At 45.3% G+C, this 21,067-nt stretch overlaps 1 long non-coding RNA gene across 1 annotated transcript; it reads right to left on the bottom strand.

Moving 5' to 3' along the window:
• Positions 1-2,102: 2,102 nt before the first annotated feature.
• On the bottom strand, positions 2,103-21,000 carry LOC115459347. The gene is made up of 3 exons (XR_003940254.1): positions 20,720-21,000; positions 4,514-4,590; positions 2,103-2,731 (listed from the first exon to the last, which is right to left on the bottom strand). It is a non-coding gene; the product is annotated as an uncharacterized LOC115459347 (long non-coding RNA).
• Between the last annotated feature and the right edge of the window lie 67 nt (positions 21,001-21,067).

Genomic DNA, 21,067 nt, shown 5'->3' with positions numbered 1-21,067 from the left:
AGATCCTCTAGGCCCTGGACCTTTCATTTTCCTTCTACCCCTCCATTCCAAGGTAAACCACACAAATGCCAGGCTTGACCTCACCCTCTCCAGAGTTGTAAAAAGGATTCTGGGCCCTGAACCCCAACTCACATTCAGACCTATCCTCATTCCAAGTTCTCTTAAACATCTGTACCATCCCATTAATACAAAGGCCAAATGTATTACCTTTGCAAAACATATAAAATTATCACACCGTTAAAAACTTTTGAACTTTGAAATGGGAATAAAATGGGGAGAGACACAGAGAGACAGAGAAAAAATCAGTACATATATATGGGTCTTCTTCTCCCTAGCTTGTTTTGTTTGAGAACTCTATATTTCTGTATTTCAAAGTCAATGCTGGGCTTCTTCCATGTGAATATCATCAGGAGTAGCCTCCCCACTCTAGAATGCACTCCTAGAAAAGCGTTGTCTAATGCAAGACTATCTCTGCTTCAAGAAGAAGGTGAAAGCTTGCCTCTTCTCCCAAGCCTTTAATAGAAGAAGCAACTAACTAGCTAATCAAACATACCAGGACTCATACCAGATGCACACATTGTAGCAGGACTTGCTTATCCACTGATGCACTAGATGAGATCAGTTACATGCAACTTTTCTGACTACATGTGCAATGTTTGTTCATTAGTAACCCTTATCATCTATTTAAACTGCTGTTACTGTCTATATATTCCACCTCCATTTGTCCTCTTTGTTATTACGTAGTATCATAGTAAATGACTGCAGATAAAGACCTGAATGGTCCATGTAGTCTGCCCAACAGGTACACTCATTATCAAGACAATGAATATGATATAAAATACTTGATCATTGTCTCTCTTTGGCATTTCTGGGACACAGGCCATAGAAGTCCACCCAGTTAAAGCCCACTCCAGCCTATCCAAATCCATCTTGTCATTTGCAGGACACAGACAGTAAAGGTTTGCCTGGCACTGTTCTCACACTTCAAGTTACTGGAGCCTCTGTCAAAGTCCTCTCTAGCCCATCCTAAACCAGGTTGCATATACGGGTCCCAGCCCGTACAAGCTTGCCCAGCACCGGCTTTAGTTCTTCACAGCCAGAGTCGCCATCTAAGTGCCACTCGACATGCAAACACACATACAATAATTTGTTTTGTTTTTTTTATATGATTCATTTTCTATTCATTGTCTAATTAGAGATCCTCTGTGTTCATCCCATGCCTTTTTGAATTCTGTCACTGTTTTTTGTTTCTCAACCACCTCCCTCCTAAGTCTTCCACACCGCAACCTCAATTCATATCCTCAAATTTTACCATTTTCCCTTCTCTGGAAAATATTTGTTTCTATATCAATGCCTATCAAGTATTTAAACATCTGTATCATATCTCCCCTGTCTCTCCTCTCCTTAAGGGTATACACATTTGGGTCTTCCAGTCTCTCCTCATATGTCTTTTGGTGCAAGCCCCATACCATTTTTATCTCCTTCCTCTGGACTGCTTCAAATCTTTTTATATCCTTAGCAAGATACAGTCTCCAAAACTGAACACAATACTCCAAGTGGGACCTCACCAACGACTGATACAGGGGCATTGACACCTCCTTTCTTCTGCTGGTTATGCCTCTCTCTATACAACCTAGCATCCTTCTGGCTACGGCCACCACCTTGTCACACTGTTCATCGCTTTCAGATCCTCAGATACTATCACCTCTGGCTGTGCATATCAGCCCTTCACCTCCTATGTTAACAAAATTGTAAGTTTTATGTTAAAATGTACCTGCTATACACTGCCTTGGGTGAATCTCTTCATAAAGGTGGTTAATAAATTCCAATAAATAAATAAATATGGCCCCCTTGGATTTCTGGTCCCTAAATGTATCACTCTGCACTTCTATTAATATGTTTTAATGTGTATTATGTACATTGTAAGTGGCATGCTACATAATAATGTGCACTGTTTATTGCCTATGTCTAAGTTATATTTGCTGTTCATTTCCTTGGGTGAAAAGCAATAAATAAATCATAACTAACTAAATAAATACACACAGTATACACATACATGCAAGGCAATGCTCAAAGAAGCCAATAAGACAAAGACAGAGCACTTGAAACAGATATTATGTTTTATTTGTCAAAATCAACACACATTCCAGTTTATATTTTGAAAAAGACTCATACACTAAACTGCAACTTGCACAAAGTTGGTCTAACCATGTTAAGTCCTTCAGGGTTAAATGCTGCCTAATCCATGCAGAGGCCATTTTTGGAGGGTTATGGAGGCAATTTGTGCACTGCAAAACACAAGTAGCTGTGATGGGATTGTGGATCTCCTCTAAGAAGCTTCTGAACAGGGAACTAAGGAAAATTAAACTACATTGATAGACAGTGTTTGTTTTCCCATTATCTTACACTACAGTGTTAACATCCTACTTCTTCAAACAAATCTGAATGTAGCTGTGGGAGTCATGTTGAGGCTAATGTGTAGAATGCATCTGTCTGATTTTCTTGTATTTGTTGTGACATTTTTCACTTAGTTTTTATGTTGACAATTGAGAATTGTTAAAAGAAATGAAATAAGATCCTCCTTTGTCATTACAATTCATATTAGAAGTCAGGGCATATTAGTGTTTGAAGAACTTGAGATCTCCTCTTCTGATCTGTTGAATGTAAGTAAATCATGGAGGCTAAAAATTGTGATGATACCATGCATGGTCCTGACTTTCCTCTGGAATCTCTGAGGAAAAAGTGAGATAGGGGAGATATGATATACATATTTAAATAACTCCAAGCTATAAATGCATAACAGGCCTCTTTCAATGGAAATGAAGTTCTGGAATGAGGTTTAAAGGGGATCAGTGTAAATGGAGGGAGACTCGGGATTAATTTAAGAAAATATTTCTTCACAGAAATATACATCATGGATACATCATGTTCTAAAATACATGTAAGATGGACATCTATGTGCTGGAAAGTTTAGTGTAAAACTGAAACTCCAAATTATGACTGGGGAAAAACAAGGAATATGGACATCTTTGTGGCAGCAGAGGAACATCCATATTATAAAATGGTCACGTAGAGGGGCACTTTTTGATATGACATCTAAGTCCAACTTTGGACGGTTTGCTAAAAATGTCCAAATTTCAAGTGGGGAATATAGCCAGAGCCTCTCTCTTTTTTTTTTCTTTTATGTGTCCTGTAGAACCCCTGCAATGGTTTTTAGACCCCCAGGGGTCCACAGACCACAGATTGGAAACTACTGCCTTAGCCCATCCCTGTCCTCAAGGGAATTGTTGGTAATTTTGCTCAATACAACTCGAATGAACCCAGTGCATTACATTATACAGAAACTTATATTCCACAAATACCAACAGTTCATTGCGGATTATAAAACAAGAAACTAGTATGTAGTCCTATTAAAAACAAACATTTGTCTTGCTAAAAAGCTTTTTTAAACAAAAAAAGTCTTCAACAATTTGTTAAAGTCTGGATAGTTTCTGTTAGATCTTATCGATACTGGCAATGAATTCCAAATAGAAACTGCCTGATAGTAAAAGGAGGATGAAAAAAATCATTTTAAATCTAATGTTTCTAATAGAAGGAAAACAGAGCAGAGAGAGATTCCATGTTCCATAAAACATATAGCCTAACGGTAAGTTTAAGAACTTTAGCATATAAGGTGGAGCTTCTCCATATAGATTTTTTAAAACCAGAGTACATATCTTGAATTGAACTCTGGCTTCTATTGGGAGCCAGTGGAGTTCATGGTACGCAGGAGTTGCAAAGTCACATTTACATAATGAACAGATTAGTCTCACCACTGTATTTTGAACAACTTATAGCTTTATAATAGTAGACAGGGAACACCCTGTGAGTACCATGAATTTGAACGTGGGACATGTGAATCTTTATTTGGACATTATATTACAATGCCTGCTTAAAAAGAAGAAGTTCCATTTCATTTAGAGATCTCCTTCCTTGGGAAAAATATTCTAAAACAAAATGTTTTTAAAAAAATCCATCATTCAATCAGAGACACTGATGGAAAGAGTCTTGTAAGATGTGAATCAATTTCAGTACTATTCTAGATGATCTGAAATATAAAATATAAAATATTAATTAGAATCAGGATGTTGTACTATCAATCAGATTTATCAGCTGGCTGATCCAGTGCTGGGTTTTTCTACATTACATGTATGGATTTATAATTCCATTGCATCTAAGAAAAGGAAAGGCTACAAGTCCCAAGATGTAGTGGTGGGTAAAACCAGGACTGACTCAGTCTTTCTATGATGACTTGGAGCTTGTTGGCAAACTCTAGTTGCAGATTAGGTTTGAACCTTGCCCTGAATATAAGGAGGGATGTTTGAGCTGTTCCAGTATATGTGCCTCTCCATCCCAGATATGGCTGCATATACGTTCCTAAAATGTCATAACTGAGGCATATTGTGATACCACACAGGTGTCTGTCTCATACAGGTGAAATCAGAATGATCGTCTTTCTGAGTAAAATTATTACCTTCAAAAAGCCTTTTTGTTCTTCATTCCTTCTGCCTTTATGGCGCAAACGCTTACTCTGGTGGTGCTGCGGGACACCTTAAAATTGTAGCAAAACAGTTTAATACAGGAAGCCAAAACAAATCAAATAAGAACAAAACAGATTATAATTATGTAGGGGACCTTCACTATCCAAGTATGATCGTGGCAGCAAGACCATATCAGCTTTGTATAGTAAGGAAGGGTAAACTGTATACCTACAGTGTGTGTGTGTAACCCTGGACCTTTTCAATGGATCAATATGTCAGCCACCCCCCTCCCCCAACCCTAATGTTAGGTGTAGTCTTTGTATTGTGTTTGCTTGGTCTCTGTTATATGGCAGTATGAATTTCTTGTGGTTTGCAGCTTGTCAACTTGAAGTTTTCTTATCTTGTAAAGAATTTCTTTTGAAATTTACTTTGTGACTTGTACATAGATTTATGACCCACTTTTCTTTGCAGCCTACAAGCAGGAAGAAGCAGTAAAGTTGTGGTCTGGAAGCAGAAGAATGAAAGTAAAAAGGGAGAGAAAGCACCACCAAGTGGAGATAAACATAAGAAGAAAGTGAGATAAACTTAAGAAGAAATGATGATTGAGCTGCAAGCTCTAAGAGAAAGAAATAACCCCTGGAAGTAACAGTGCAAGCTACTGAGTGTAGTGGAGAGTAGCAGGAATAAAAAAAATATATATTTTGATGAATATATCTAGGACAAAAGAACTACCATACTTGGTCAGACCATAGGTCCATCTAGCCAAGTATCCTGATCCTAAGAGCAGCCAAACCAGTTCATATGTATATAGCAGAATCCAAAAATGTAGCTAGATTCCATGCTACTTATCTCCAGGGATAAGCAGTGACTTGTCTACCTTAAAGCGAATGCTACATACCTGTAGAAGGTATTCTCCGAGGACAGCAGGCTGATTGTTCTCACTGATGGGTGACGTCCACGGCAGCCCCTCCAATCGGAAACTTCACTAGCAAAGTCCTTTGCTAGCCCTCGCGCGCCCGCGCGCACCGCGCATGCGCGGCCGTCTTCCCGCCCGAAACCGGCTCGAGCCGGCCAGTCCAGTATGTAGCAAGACAATACAGTTCAAGGGAAGACACAACTCCAAAGGGGAGGCGGGCGGGTTGGTGAGAACAATCAGCCTGCTGTCCTCGGAGAATACCTTCTACAGGTATGTAGCATTCGCTTTCTCCGAGGACAAGCAGGCTGCTTGTTCTCACTGATGGGGTATCCCTAGCCCCCAGGCTCACTCAAAACAACAACATTGGTCAATTGGGCCTCGCAACGGCGAGGACATAACTGAGATTGACCTAAAAAATTTACCAACTAACTGAGAGTGTAGCCTGGAACAGAACAAACAGGGCCCTCGGGGGGTGGAGTTGGATCCTAAAGCCCAAACAGGTTCTGAAGAACTGACTGCCCGAACCGACTGTCACGTCGGGTATCCTGCTGCAGGCAGTAATGAGATGTGAATGTGTGGACAGATGACCACGTCGCAGCTTTGCAAATTTCCTCCATGGTGGCTGACTTCAAGTGGGCTACCGACGCTGCCATGGCTCTAACATTATGAGCCGTGACATGACCCTCAAGAGCCAGCCCAGCCTGGGCGTAAGTGAAGGAAATGCAATCTGCTAGCCAATTGGATATGGTGCGTTTCCCTACAGCCACTCCCCTCTTGTTGGGATCAAAAGAAACAAACAATTGGGCGGACTGTCTGTGGGGCTGTGTCCGCTCCAGATAGAAGGCCAATGCTCTCTTGCAGTCCAATGTGTGCAGCTGACGTTCAGCAGGGCAGGAATGAGGACGGGGAAAGAATGTTGGCAAGACAATTGACTGGTTCAGATGGAACTCCGACACAACCTTTGGCAGAAACTTAGGGTGAGTGCGGAGGACTACTCTGTTGTGATGAAATTTGGTGTAAGGGGCCTGGGCTACCAGGGCCTGAAGCTCACTGACTCTACGAGCCGAGGTAACTGCCACCAAGAAAATGACCTTCCAGGTCAAGTACTTCGGATGGCAGGAATTCAGTGGCTCGAAAGGAGGTTTCATCAGCTGGGTGAGAACGACATTGAGATCCCATGACACTGTAGGAGGCTTGACAGGGGGCTTTGACAAAAGCAAACCTCTCATGAAGCGAACAACTAAAGGCTGTCCTGAGATCGGCTTACCTTCCACTTGGTAATGGTATGCACTGATTGCACTAAGGTGAACCCTTACGGAGTTGGTCTTCAGACCAGACTCAGACAAGTGGAGAAGGTATTCAAGCAGGGTCTGTGTAGGACAAGAGCGAGGATCTAGGGCCTTGCTGTCACACCAGACGGCAAACCTCCTCCAATGAAAGAAGTAACTTCTCTTAGTGGAGTCTTTCCTGGAAGCAAGCAAGATGCGGGAGACACCCTCTGGCAGACCCAAAGAGGCAAAGTCTACGCCCTCAACATCCAGGCCGTGAGAGCCAGGGACTGGAGGTTGGGATGCAGAAGAGCCCCTTCGTCCTGCGTGATGAGGGTCGGAAAACACTCCAATCTCCACGGTTCTTCGGAGGATAACTCCAGAAGAAGAGGGAACCAGATCTGACGCGGCCAAAAGGGAGCAATCAGAATCATGGTGCCTCGGTCTTGCTTGAGTTTCAACAAAGTCTTCCCCACCAGAGGAATGGGAGGATAAGCATACAGCAGACCTTCCCCCCAATCCAGGAGGAAGGCATCCGACGCCAGTCTGCCGTGGGCCTGAAGCCTGGAACAGAACTGAGGGACCTTGTGGTTCACCTGAGATGCGAAGAGATCCACCAGGGGGGTGCCCCACGCCTGGAAGATCTGTCGCACCACACGGGAATTGAGCGACCACTCGTGAGGTTGCATAATCCTGCTCAACCTGTCGGCCAGACTGTTGTTTACGCCTGCCAGATATGTGGCTTGGAGCACCATGCCTTGACGGCGAGCCCAAAGCCACATGCTGACGGCTTCCTGACACAGGGGGCGAGATCCGGTGCCCCCCTGCTTGTTGACATAGTACATGGCAACCTGATTGTCTGTCTGAATTTGGATAATTTGGTGGGACAGCCGATCTCTGAAAGCCTTCAGAGCGTTCCAGATCGCTCGCAACTCCAGAAGATTGATCTGTAGATCGCTTTCTTGGAGGGACCACCTTCCTTGGGTGTGAAGCCCATCGACATGAGCTCCCCATCCCAGGAGAGACGCATCCGTGGTCAGCACTTTTTGAGGCTGAGGAATTTGGAAGGGACGTCCCAGAGTCAAATTGGAGCAAATCGTCCACCAATACAGGGATTCGAGAAATCCCGTGGACAGGTGGATCACGTCTTCTAGACCCCCGGCGGCCTGATACCACTGGGAGGCTAGGGTCCATTGAGCAGATCTCATGTGAAGGCGGGCCATGGGAGTCACATGAACTGTGGAAGCCATGTGGCCCAGCAATCTCAACATCTGCCGAGCTGTGATCTGCTGGGACGCTCGCACCCGCGAGACGAGGGACAACAAGTTGTTGGCCCTCGCCTCTGGGAGATAGGCGCGAGCCGTCCGAGAATCCAGCAGGGCTCCGATGAATTCGAGTTTCTGCACTGGGAGAAGATGGGACTTTGGGTAATTTATCACAAACCCCAGTAGCTCCAGGAGGCGAATAGTCATCTGCATGGACTGCAGGGCTCCTGCCTCGGATGTGTTCTTCACCAGCCAATCGTCGAGATATGGGAACACGTGCACCCCCAGCCTGCGAAGCGCCGCTGCTACCACAGCTAGGCACTTTGTGAACACCCTGGGCGCAGAGGCGAGCCCAAAGGGTAGCACACAGTACTGGAAGTGGCGTGCGCCCAGCTGAAATCGCAGATACTGTCTGTGAGCTGGCAGTATCGGGATGTGTGTGTAGGCATCCTTCAAGTCCAGAGAGCATAGCCAATCGTTTTGCTGAATCATGGGGAGAAGGGTGCCCAGGGAAAGCATCCTGAACTTTTCTTTTACGAGATATTTGTTCCGGGCCCTTAGGTCTAGGATGGGACGCATCCCCCCTGTTTTCTTTTCCACAAGGAAGTACCTGGAATAGAATCCCAGCCCTTCTTGCCCGGATGGCACGGGCTCGACCGCATTGGCGCTGAGAAGGGCGGAGAGTTCCTCTGCAAGTACCTGCTTGTGCTGGAAGCTGTAGGACTGAGCTCCCGGTGGACAATTTGGAGGTTGAGAGGCCAAATTGAGGGTGTATCCTTGCCGGACTATTTGGAGAACCCACTGATCGGAGGTTATAAGAGGCCACCTTTGGTGAAAAGCTTTCAACCTCCCTCCGACAGGCAGGTCGCCCGGCACTGACACTTGGATGTCGGCTATGCTCTGCTGGAGCCAGTCAAAAGCTCGCCCCTTGCTTTTGCTGGGGAGCCGCGGGGCCTTGCTGATTCGCACGCTGCTGACGAGAGCGAGCGCGCTGGGGCTTAGCCTGGGCCGCAGGCTGTCGGGAAGGAGGATTGTACCTACGCTTGCCAGAAGTATAGGGAACAGTCTTCCTTCCCCCGAAAAATCGTCTACCTGTAGAGGTAGAAGCTGAAGGCTGCCGGCGGGCGAACTTGTCGAATGCGGTGTCCCGCTGGTGGAGAGACTCTACCACCTGCTCGACTTTTTCGCCAAAAATGTTATCCGCCCGGCAAGGCAAGTCCGTAATCCGCTGCTGGACTCTATTCTCCAGGTCGGCGGCACGCAGCCATGAGAGCCTGCGCATCACCACACCTTGAGCAGCGGCCCTGGACGCAACATCAAAAGTGTCATAAACTCCTCTGGCCAGGAATTTTCTGCACGCCTTCAGCTGCCTGACCACCTCCTGAAAAGGCTTGGCTTGCTCAGGGGGAAGAGCATCAACCAAGCCCGCCAACTGCCGCACATTATTCCGCATGTGTATGCTCGTGTAGAGCTGGTAAGACTGGATCTTGGACACGAGCATAGAGGAATGGTAGGCCTTCCTCCCAAAGGAGTCTAAGGTTCTAGCGTCCTTGCCCGGGGGCGCCGAAGCATGTTCCCTAGAACTCTTAGCCTTCTTTAGGGCCAAATCCACAACTCCAGAGTCATGAGGCAACTGAGTGCGCATCAGCTCTGGGTCCCCATGGATCCGGTACTGGGACTCGATCTTCTTGGGAATGTGGGGATTAGTTAATGGTTTGGTCCAGTTCGCAAGCAATGTCTTCTTCAGGACATGGTGCAAGGGAACAGTGGACGCTTCCTTAGGTGGAGAAGGATAGTCCAGGAGCTCAAACATTTCAGCCCTGGGCTCGTCCTCCACAACCACCGGGAAGGGGATGGCCGTAGACATCTCCCGGACAAAGGAGGCAAAAGACAGACTCTCGGGAGGAGAAAGCTGTCTCTCAGGAGAGGGAGTGGGATCAGACGGAAGACCCCCAGACTCCTCGTCAGAGAAATATCTGGGATCTTCCTCTTCCTCCCACGAGGCCTCACCCTCGGTGTCAGACACAAGTTCACGGACCTGTGTCTGCAACCTCGCCCTGCTCGACTCCGTGGAACCCTGTCCACGATGGGGGCGTCGAGAGGTAGACTCCCTCGCCCGCATCGGCGAAGCTCCCTCCGCCGACGTAGTCGGGGAGCCTTCCTGGGAGGTGGCCGCGGTCGGTACCGCACGCGGTACCGACGTCGGGGACCTCAACCTGGGCGATGGGCCAGCCGGCGCCACGCTCGACGGTACCGGTGGCGCAAGCACCGCCGGTACCGGAGGGGTAGGGCGCAACAGCTCTCCCAGAATCTCTGGGAGAACGGCCCGGAGGCTCTCGTTTAGAGCGGCTGTAGAGAAAGGCTGAGAGGTCGATGCAGGCGTCGACGTCAGTACCTGTTCCGGGCGTGGAGGCTGTTCCGGGCTGTCCAGAGCGGAGCGCATCGACACCTCCTGAACAGAGGGTGAGCGGTCCTCTCGGTGCCGATGCCTGCTGGGTGCCGAATCCCTCGGCGACCCAGAGCTCTCGGTGCCGACACGGGGAGGAGACCGGTGTCGATGCTTCTTCGATTTCTTCCGAAGCATGTCACCGGAGCTCCCCGGCACCGACGAGGAGGACGTCGAATCCACCCGTCGCTTCCTCGGGGCCGAGACTGAAGAAGGTCGATCTCGGGGGGGCTGTACCGCAGGAGCCCTCAGGGTAGGCGGAGACCCACCCGAGGGCTCACCGCCACCAGCAGGGGAATGGACAGCCCTCACCTGCACTCCACCCGATGCACCACCGTCCGACGACATCAGCAGACGAGGTCCTGGTACCACCGACGTCGATGCAGCTATCCGATGTCTCGGCGCCGATGCAGAGGCCCGATGCCTCGATGCACTCGATGCAGGGGCGGCCGAGGAAGATGGTCTGGACGCTGACGACGTCGATGCACTCGAAGATCCCGGTGCCGATGCCGACGAAGAGCCCGAGAACAACACGTTCCACTGGGCTAGTCTCGCTACCTGAGTCCGCCTTTGAAGCAGGGAACACAGACTGCAGTTCTGAGGGCGGTGCTCGGCCCCCAGACACTGAAGACACGACGAGTGTCGATCAGTGAGCGAGATAACCCGGGCGCACTGGGTGCACTTCTTGAAGCCGCTGGAAGGCTTCGATGTCATGGGCGGAAAAATCACGCCGGCGAAATCAAAAGCCGAAATGGCGAAATTCGAAGCACCAAATTTAGAGGGAGAAAAAATCTCGACCGAGGCCGAAAAAAGGCCTACCCCGACGACGAAAGAAAACTTACCGGGGCAAAAAAGCTGGAAGTACGGGGAGGATTTACACGAAACCCGGCGGGGGGTTTGCGGAGCACTTCCCGACTAGGACAAAGCTTTCCCGAAGGAAAAAAACACGTTCAAACAAATTGGACGCGCGAGGTCGACTTTCCGGGGCTCGACACGGCGAAAACACGACCGTACCGAGTGCGGACAAAAGAAGACTGGCCGGCTCGAGCCGGTTTCGGGCGGGAAGACGGCCGCGCATGCGCGGTGCGCGCGGGCGCGCGAGGGCTAGCAAAGGACTTTGCTAGTGAAGTTTCCGATTGGAGGGGCTGCCGTGGACGTCACCCATCAGTGAGAACAAGCAGCCTGCTTGTCCTCGGAGAATAACATTTTATGGACTTTTCCTCCAGGAACTTGTCCAAGTCTTTTTTTTTTAATCCAGCTGTGTTGTTTTTTACCACATCATCTGGCAACAAATTCCAGCGTTTATTTAGACATGGAGTAGAAAACAATTATCTGACTTGTTTTATTTCATACTTTCTTTATTATCTCACTTGTTTATGCGTTCTTGAATAGGGAGCCAATGGAATTTCTGTAGCAATGTGATTGTGACGTTGGACGTGGCATAATAACCAGATAGCTACATTCTGTAAGGACTGGAGTTTCTTGATGTTAGCCTGAGTGCAACCTAGATAAACTATATTACAATAGTCTAATCTAGTAGTAAGTAGTGATAAGGATAAATGAATGAAAAATATCGGGACTAAAGTAGCAGCAAATAGCTCTAAGTTGACAAAAGATATAGAAGCTGGTTTTAGAAATTTGAGAAACAAACGAAAGGTGTGAATCAGATACAGTAAATCCCAAGTATCAAAATAAATCAACTGGTGAGACACCAAAGTCACTCCCTTGTGGCGCCAGATATTAAAGTGGCTATTTTTGATTCCAGAAGCATAAGAACATAAGAGTAGCCATACTGGGTCAGACCAGTGGTCCTGCTAGCCCAGTATCCTGTTTTCCAAACAGTGGCCAAGAAAAGGTCACAAGTACCTGGCAGAAAACTAAATTGTGGCAACACTACATACTACAAATCTCAGAGTAAGCAGTTGCTTCCCATGACTGTCTCAATAGCAGACTATGGATTTTCCTCCAGGAATTTGTCCAATCCTTTTTTAAACCCACATATACTAACCGCTGTTACCACATCCTCCAGCAAAGAGTTCCAGAGCTTAACTATTCATTGAGTGAAAAAATATTTCCTTCCATTTGTTTTAAAAGTATTTCCATGTAACTTCCTTGAATGTCCCCTAGTCTTTGTACTTTTGGAATGAGTAAAAAATCGATTTACTTCTACTTGTTCTATATCACTCAGGATTTTGTAGACCTTAAACATATCTACCCTTGTCCGTCTCTTTTCCAAGCTGAAGAGCCCTAACCTCTTTAGCATTTCCTCATACAAGCGAAGTTCAATCACCTTTATCATTTTGGTCACTCTTCTTTGAACCATTTCTAATTACGCTGTATCTTTTTTGAGATACGGCAACCAGATCTGAATGCAATACTCAAGATGTGGATGCACCATGGAGTGAAACAAAGGCATTATAGTATTTTAGGTCTTTTACATCATCTCTTTACTAATACCCTTACCTATACCATTCCTAACATCCTCTTTGCTTTTTGGGCCGCCGCCACAGACTGAGCAGAAGATTTCAGCATATTATCTGCAATGACACCTAGATTTGTTTCTTCAGTGCTGACCCCCAAGGTGGAACCTGGCATCAGGTAACTATGATTCGGATTATTCTTTCCAATACGCATCACTTTGCATTTGTCCACATTAAATTTCATCTGCCATTTGGATGCCCAATTTTCCAATTTACTAAGGTCTTCCCGCATGTGTTTTAACAACCTTGAATAGTTTTGTATCATCTGCAAATTTGATCACCTCACTCGTTGTTCCGATTTCCATATCATTTATAAATATGTTAAATAGCACCGGTCCTAGTACAGATCCCTGCAGCACTCCACTGAGAGAAATGACCATTTAACCCTACCCTCTGTTTTCTGTCCAATAACCAACTCCTACTCCACACCAGAACACTGCCTCCTATCCCATGACTCTTTAATTTTCTCAGGAGTCTTTCATGAGGAACTTTATCAAAAGCTTTCTGAATGTCTAGATACACTACATCAACCGGCTCACCTTTATCCACATGTTTAGTCATGCCTTCAAAGAAATGAAGCAAATTGGTGAGGCAAGACTTCCCACGGCTGAACCCACACTGACTCTGTCCAATTAAACCATGGTTGTCTACATGTTCTGTAATTTTATTCTATATAATAGTTTCCACAATTTGACCAACACTGACGTCAGGCTTACCAGTCTATATCATTTGCACAAATCCTCATCTCTCTCAGGTTTTGGGACACCCTGAATTCTCAAGTTAATCTGCCTGGAGTGATTTTACAGGTCTTCAACTTTATCTGTAAGCATTTCATTTTTTATTGATACATTTTTAATATAATCATTCAGGGCATACACTTGAAAAAGAATTAGTTTTCAGGGCAAAAATATTCATTCTTAAAGAAGGAAGAAACAGTAAAATAATGAAAGGAATAAAAGAAAAACAAACATCCTGAACAACTATCTTAAAATCACAAAATATGGGGGAACAAGAAAAATAAAGAAGTATAGTAATGTCTAAAAGAGAAATTCAACCTAGTAAAGGACTGTAAATATTTAACTGTGAGTTAAGGCTATACTAGTTAGCTTGGTGAACAAACTTCCACCCAGAATGAATCTACTCCACCTTCAGCTACTTCTGGTGGTGCCAGAGCTGGTGGTTGGGAGGCAGGGTTGGTGGTTGGGAGGCGGGGATAGGGCTGGCCAGACTTATACGGTCTGTGCACTGAAGAGGACAGTACAAATAAAAAAAGTAGCACATATGAATTTATCTTCTTGGGCAGACTGGATGGACCGGTCGTGCAGGTCTTTTTTTGCCGTCATCTACTATGTTACTATGTTCTTTATTACTCAGAAACAACACTAACTGTGATGGGTCAAAACACGTATGTATTTACAAGGAAGTTTCAATAGAAATAATGCCTTCACAGCCATTACTCTGGGACGCATCAACAAAAATTGCTTACAATGTTGCTGAGTTACTTTAGCTACATATGGAAAGACACTGAGGCCGATATTCAAAATGATTTAAGAGGGCAGGAGCCTCTCCTGCCCTCTTAAATCACCTGTCACTGCCCAACCGCAGATATTCAGTGGCACTAAAGAGGAGAGTGCCGCTGAATATTGCCTCTGACCGGCCTCCAAAAAAGAGGGCTTATCAGGGGCGGGTCAAGGGGGCAGCGCTGGGGAGGAGCCAGGACTTATGCAGGAGCTGGCAATATTCAGCTGAGGCCCATATAAGGTAAGAGTGTGAATTTAGGACAGCTCAAAAGCTTTCCTAAATTCACCCACTTATCTTTATGTGGGCCACGGCTGAATATTGGGCTGTGGTCCAACATTTAAAAAAAAAAAGTTTATTTTTCCCTCCTGCGGCAGCGCAGCCCCCAACAACATCACCCTCAGCAGCTCACCTTCATACCGCCCCCTGTGTTGCTCCACTCCACCACCCCCAACAAGACGCAAGGCTGTCGCAAGAGGTCATGGCAGCCATTTTCAGGAAGCTGCTTCTAGGGACAGGAGTGATGGGGATTCGTTCCTGTCCCCAATGCCCCCTGGACCACCAGGGAATTCAGGTAGGCCCCGGGGGGAGGGTCCTATCCTGACTGGAAGGTGGCGGAGGGATGGGCCTTTAGTTGGGGAGTGGAGTGGGCAGGCCAGAGTGGAGCTACGCAGGGGGCGGTTTGGAACAGAGTGGAGCTACCTGGGGGGGGGGGGGGGATGCGTAATGGAGCACAGCTGCCCAAGGGGGGGGGGGGGGGCGATGTTGTCAGAGACTGCGCCGCTGTGGGAGGGAGAAAATCATTTTTTTATGCGAGTCACCTGATATCCAGCCAGGCCCTTCATAACTTTCTTATGCTGGCTCGGCTGAATATCGACCGGGCCCGCATAAGCTCCAGCAGCCTGCCTGCACAAAATGATGCCCCAATATTCAGTGCCGGTGCCCAGACATGGCCCAGTGATGAATATTGGGGTATAATTTAGCCGGCGATGATCATCATTTTAAAAAACGCTGACCACCGCTGGCTGAATATTGGGGCATCATCAAGATACAAGAAAGGGAATTTCTATGTCTGCAATAACGTGTCAATAACCAATCATTTTCATAGTCCAAAGTCATAGTCATCAAAAGCATAGAATTTATAGCTACCTCATCTTTTGAAGATTCCAAAATAGCTGTATTGAAGAGAAAGAAGCCACTAGAACTGCCACTGAGGAGGTACTGCACTTTCCTCTCCACTTTTTAGGCATATCAAAGTCCATATCAAATGGAGCCCTGGTGCACACATAGAGGGGCATAATCGAACGCAAATGCCCATCTCCATGGGCATCTATCTCCGAGAATGGGTACGTGAAGGGGCGGGACAAACCGTATTTTCAAAAAAAATGGGCATCCATCTTTTTTCTGATAATACGGTTTGTGCCAGCTAAATGCATCGGATTTGTGCGGATTTGAGCTGGGCGGTATCGGTTTTCAGTGATAATGGAAACCAAAGGCGCCCAGCTCAAAAACGAACAAATCCAAGGCATTGGGTCGTGCGAGGGGCCAGGATTCGTAGTACACTGGTACCCCTCACATGCCAGGACACCAACCAGGCACCCTAGGAGGCACTTGTAACAATTTAAAAAAAAAGTTAATTACCTCTGAAGTCCATAGTTCCCTTCCCTTGGATGCTGAGCCTTTCTTTTTTCGATTATCGGCCGAGGACGCCCATCTCTTCTCGGCCGATAAACACGCCCCAGTCCCGCCTTCACCATGCCTCCGACATGTCCCCCGTCAACTTTGGCCATTTCTGCGACAGATTGCAGTTGAAGACGCCCAAAATCGGCTTTCGATTGTACCAATTTGGGCGCCCACGGGAGAAAAACGCCCATCTCCCAATTTGGGTCAAAATATGGGCGTCTTTCTCTTTCGAAAATAAGGCGGATAGTCCTCTAGGGATCTTGCCCCCACTGCCAGTCAGCACTTCTAACTAGGAATCCAAAGTACTGATCTTTTAACTCCATCATGTTCCTCTAGTTGTCATTCATTTTCTTCCACCCTGTGTCCCAAATCAACTAAGTCACCGTAGCTCAGTTATCAATGCTTTTAGTTCCAATGTTCTGCCTGCTATGTCTTTCTACAGTGCAATTTTCAGCTCTATTAGCATAGTTTTAAAATCTTTCTTGGTTAAACCACCTTTGGGCTCAGAGTATTGTTCCACTTCTGAGTCTGCATCCAAAAAGTGAGTGTCTGGGTCTTCATACTTCTTGAGAGAGTAAACAATTGATTCATCTTTAATCATTCCATACCATTCAAGATTTTATAGGCCTCTATCATATCTCCTCTCAGACATCCCTCCTCCAAGGATTGTCATTAGTTTTTCCTCATTTGAGAATCATTCCATCTCCTTATTCATTTTTTGTCCTTGTCTCTACTTTTTCTAATTATTATTATTTTTTTAGATATAACAACCAGAATTACACACAGTACTCAATGTGCATCATACCATAACATGATACAAATACATAAGCTGCCTGATAATCAGCACTATTTAACCAGCTAGGAATGGCTCCTGGCAAGTTAAATAGCGCTTAACCAGCTATATGTGAATATTCAGCGGGAGACAGCCGGTTATCTCTCGCTGAATATTCATGGTCAGCGCTTAGTGGAAAACCGGCTATATCACATGATGTAACCGACTATCTGCAAATATGTTTGGGGGCCAAATTGGGCCACCGAAATAGCAGGCCTATCTTTGGCCTGTTTAAACTTAACCGGCCTGCGTTGAATATTGACTTGGCTGGTTAAGTTTAACCCGGACGAAAATAAACCAGATATTCAATGCTAGTTTCCAGAAATGGCCCAGCATTGAATATCCAGGCTTAGCATGACCACAGGAGGCAGCCCAGCTAACTCTCATGGTCTGAATATCGGTCCCAAAATTATTTTCTCTTTTATTTCCTTCTCTTAATAATTCTGTTTGGTTTTCGGACACTGCCACACAGTCATCATTTTATTTTAACAAATTGTTCATTGTAATGCCTGGATCCATTCCTTGTGTGTTTGCTCCTAATGTTGAACCTAGCATTGTACATCTATAGTTGAAGTTATTATTCCTTATGTACATTATTTTGCCCTTGGTGACATTACATTTCTACTCGCATTTGGGTGCCCTGTCTCCCAGACTTGCAAGGTCCTCCTGTAATTTTTCACAATCCTCTTGTGATTTAATAACTTTGAATAATTTTCTGTCATCTGAAAATTTGACCTCTTCTTTCATTCCAAATTGCAGATAATTTATAAATATGTTAAAAAGCAGCACTCCAGTACAGATTCTAGGGCACACCACTATTCAACTTTCTCTATTGAGAAAATGAACCATTTAGCATTACTCTCAGGCTTATTTTCGAAAGAGAAGGGCGCCCATCTTTCGACACAAACCGCAAGATGGGTGTCCTTCTCACAGGGTCGCCCAAATCGTCATAATCGAAAGCCGATTTTGGGCATCCTCAACTGTTTTCTGTCGCGGGGATGACCAAAGTTCACAGAGGCATGTCGGAGACTTAGCGAAGGCGGGACTGGGGCGTGCCTAACACATGGGTGTCCTCGACCGATAATGGAAAAAAGAAGGGCGTCCCTACTACTACTACTACTTAACATTTCTAGAGCGCTACTAGGGTTACGCAGCGCTGTACAATTTAACAAAGAGAGACAGTCCCTGCTCAAAGAGCTTACAATCTAATAGACGAAAGAAGGGCGTTCCTGACAAACACTTGGACGACTTTACCTGGTCCTTTTTTTCTTATGACCAAGCCACAAAAATGTACCCTAAATGACCAGATGACCACCGGAGGGAATCGGGGATGACCTCCCCTTACTCCCCCAGTGATCACTAACCCCCTCCCACACACAAAATGTTTTTTTTTAATATGTTTTCCAGCCTCTATGCCAGCCTCAAATATCATACCCAGTTCCATGACAGCAGTATGCAGGTCCCTGGAGCAGTTTTAGTGGGTGCAGTGCACTTCAGGCAGGCGGACCCAGGCCCATCCCCCCTACCTGTTACACTTGTGAGCCCTTCAAAACCCACCAGAAACCCACTGTACCCACATGTTGGTTCCCCTCTTCACCCATAAGGGCTATGGTAGTGGTGTACAATTGTGGGGAGTGTTTTTTTTTTTTGGGGGGAGGTTGGGGGGTTCAGCACACAAGGTAAGGGAGCTATGCACCTGGAGCAATTTCTGAAGTCCACTGCAGTGCCCCCTAGGTTGCCTGGTTGGTGTCTTGGCATGTCAGGGGGACCAGTGCACTACAAATGCTGGCTCCTCCCATGACCAAAGGGCTTGGATTTGGTCGTTTCTGAGATGGGCATTCTCGGTTTCCATTATCGCCGAAAATCGGGGATGACCATCTCTAAGGTCGACCTAAATTTTGCAATTTGGGCGTCCCTGACCGTATTATCGAAACGAAAGATGGACGCCCATCTTGTTTCGATAATACGGGTTTCCCCGCTCCTTCACCGGGACGTCCTGTGAGGATGTCCTCAGGAAAACTTGGGCGTCCCTTTCGATTATGCCCCTCTCTGTGTTCTATCTTTTTTTTTAAAGACTTTATTTATTCATTTTAAAACAAAACATGCTTATAAAGAACATACATCAGCATACATTGTTGGAATAAAACACAAAAAGCACTTAACTAAAAACAACAAACCAAAAATAAATGTGCCAGTGTGCTGGTAAGAAGTAAAGCAAAACAGTATATGCAGCATACTTCAAAGGAGTTAATTCCATCTTACAAAGTTACATAGCTGTCTAACAGTGACCATGACGAGACATGACCTAATCTTATGGCAGCTATTTCCTCATATCGCCTATATGAACACAGCAAGTTCCACCATTCATGAAATGAGACAAGCTGCTTATTTTTCCAATGCAAAACAATCAGATGAAGAGCAAGTGAAATCATTAAATTGAACAGTTTAACATATTTTGGCGAAATTGACAAGCCAAGGATGGAAGCCTTAAGGATTAGTACTTTAAAGGACAGAGTATCTTGAATTTTAAATATCTTCTGAGTAGTGGCCCAAACCAAATGCCAGTATGACTGCAGGTTACAGCAGGAAAAAAAGCAAATGATCTAGTGAACCCACTTCAGACTGACATGACCAACACAGATTTGATGTACTGTGGTTTATTTTAGCAAGTTTTACAGGCGTCCAGTAGGATTTGTGAACGATATAATAGGTAGACTGTAGAAGGGCAGCTGAAAAGGAGGAGCGCATAGGTTTTGTCCAAAAAGATCCCACTCTTTACTGGACAGCGAGACATTTAACTCATTTTCCCATGCAGAAGTAAGGGCAGAACATATGTTAGGTTTTGACAATTGCATGAGTTTATACAATGCAGAAGCAGATTTGTGACCCATGAGGGATTGTCATAGACTGCTGAAACTTGAGACTGTAGATTGACTGTGTTCTATCTTTTAACCAGTTCTCAGTCCACAATAGGACAGGACCTCCAATCTCATGATTTTTTAAATTTCTTAGTGTTCAGGCTAGATGTGTCACTCAGGTGAAACTTGGGATATTGTGACTCTTCTGTGGCTAAGTCAATCTGAGTTCTACAACAGCTGTCATGGCCAATTTTACCTATCAGGGACTCTCCTACATTTTAAACTTGGAAAAGTAAGTCCCCTCTAATTTGAAATATTCTCCTATATCTGAAGTGAAAGTGAGAATATATGACTATATTTTAAAAACAAAAGAAAACAATTTTTTGAAAATCAGATTTTTCTATACAATGTGTTTGAGAGAATTTCAAATATGGTTTTGGAAATAATGGACCATTGTCTTGTGAATATTTATTTGCACCTATTTATTTAGATTTAGCTCATGCCTTTTTAGTAGTAATCAAGGCAAGCTACATTCATGTCTAGTAGACAGATTCCTATATCCAGAGATTATAAACTGTTTGTATTTCACTAATGAAGGATTACGTAATTTACACTAGAATCATCAGTGGGATTTGAACTCTGCCTTTTTTGGACTGTAGCCTTCTGCTCTAACCACAAGGTTACCCTTCCAAGCCATTTTAGGTACCTATCTTTGAATGTTTGTGTTGGCATTTATGGCATAGTATTTCTGCATACCTGTATGCATGTGCATATGAATGCACACAAGTGGTACATACCTGAGTGTATCTATGTGTGTCCATTTCTTCTTGTGAATATATGTGATAGCTACAAGAAAGCATCTTCAGGGTTGGGTAGTTTGTTTACATGTAAAAGAAACTAGTTTAGCAATAGTGTGAAACAAACAGCACTCACCAACCAGAGAAGTCTTGGGCCCTCCAGTAGCCCATAACCTCATCTAAACCATTAGCCATCTTTCCATCCTGGAGCTTCAGGTCATCAGAGTTGTCACCATTGAAGTTCCCACAAGCTCCACACAAGGCACTGGCTAGGGTTTCACTCACAGTTATCTTCATCTCACCACTAATGCTGAAGTGCACTTGCATCTTATCTGATTGTTCAATCATGATCACATTTCCCACAGTCCTCACAGTCACAGATTCTAGCACTGTGATAGGGAGTTGCACCTGACGCCCATTCACCTGAAATGTAATAGATATTAGTGTAGAAAGTCTATTTAACTGATTTTCATTTATGAGAATG

This window comes from Microcaecilia unicolor, unplaced genomic scaffold (genome assembly GCF_901765095.1).
Source record: "Microcaecilia unicolor unplaced genomic scaffold, aMicUni1.1, whole genome shotgun sequence".
Lineage (NCBI taxonomy): Eukaryota > Metazoa > Chordata > Amphibia > Gymnophiona > Siphonopidae > Microcaecilia > Microcaecilia unicolor.
The sequence above is the reverse complement of the archived record's forward strand: the minus strand, read 5'-3'. Positions and strand labels throughout refer to the sequence as shown.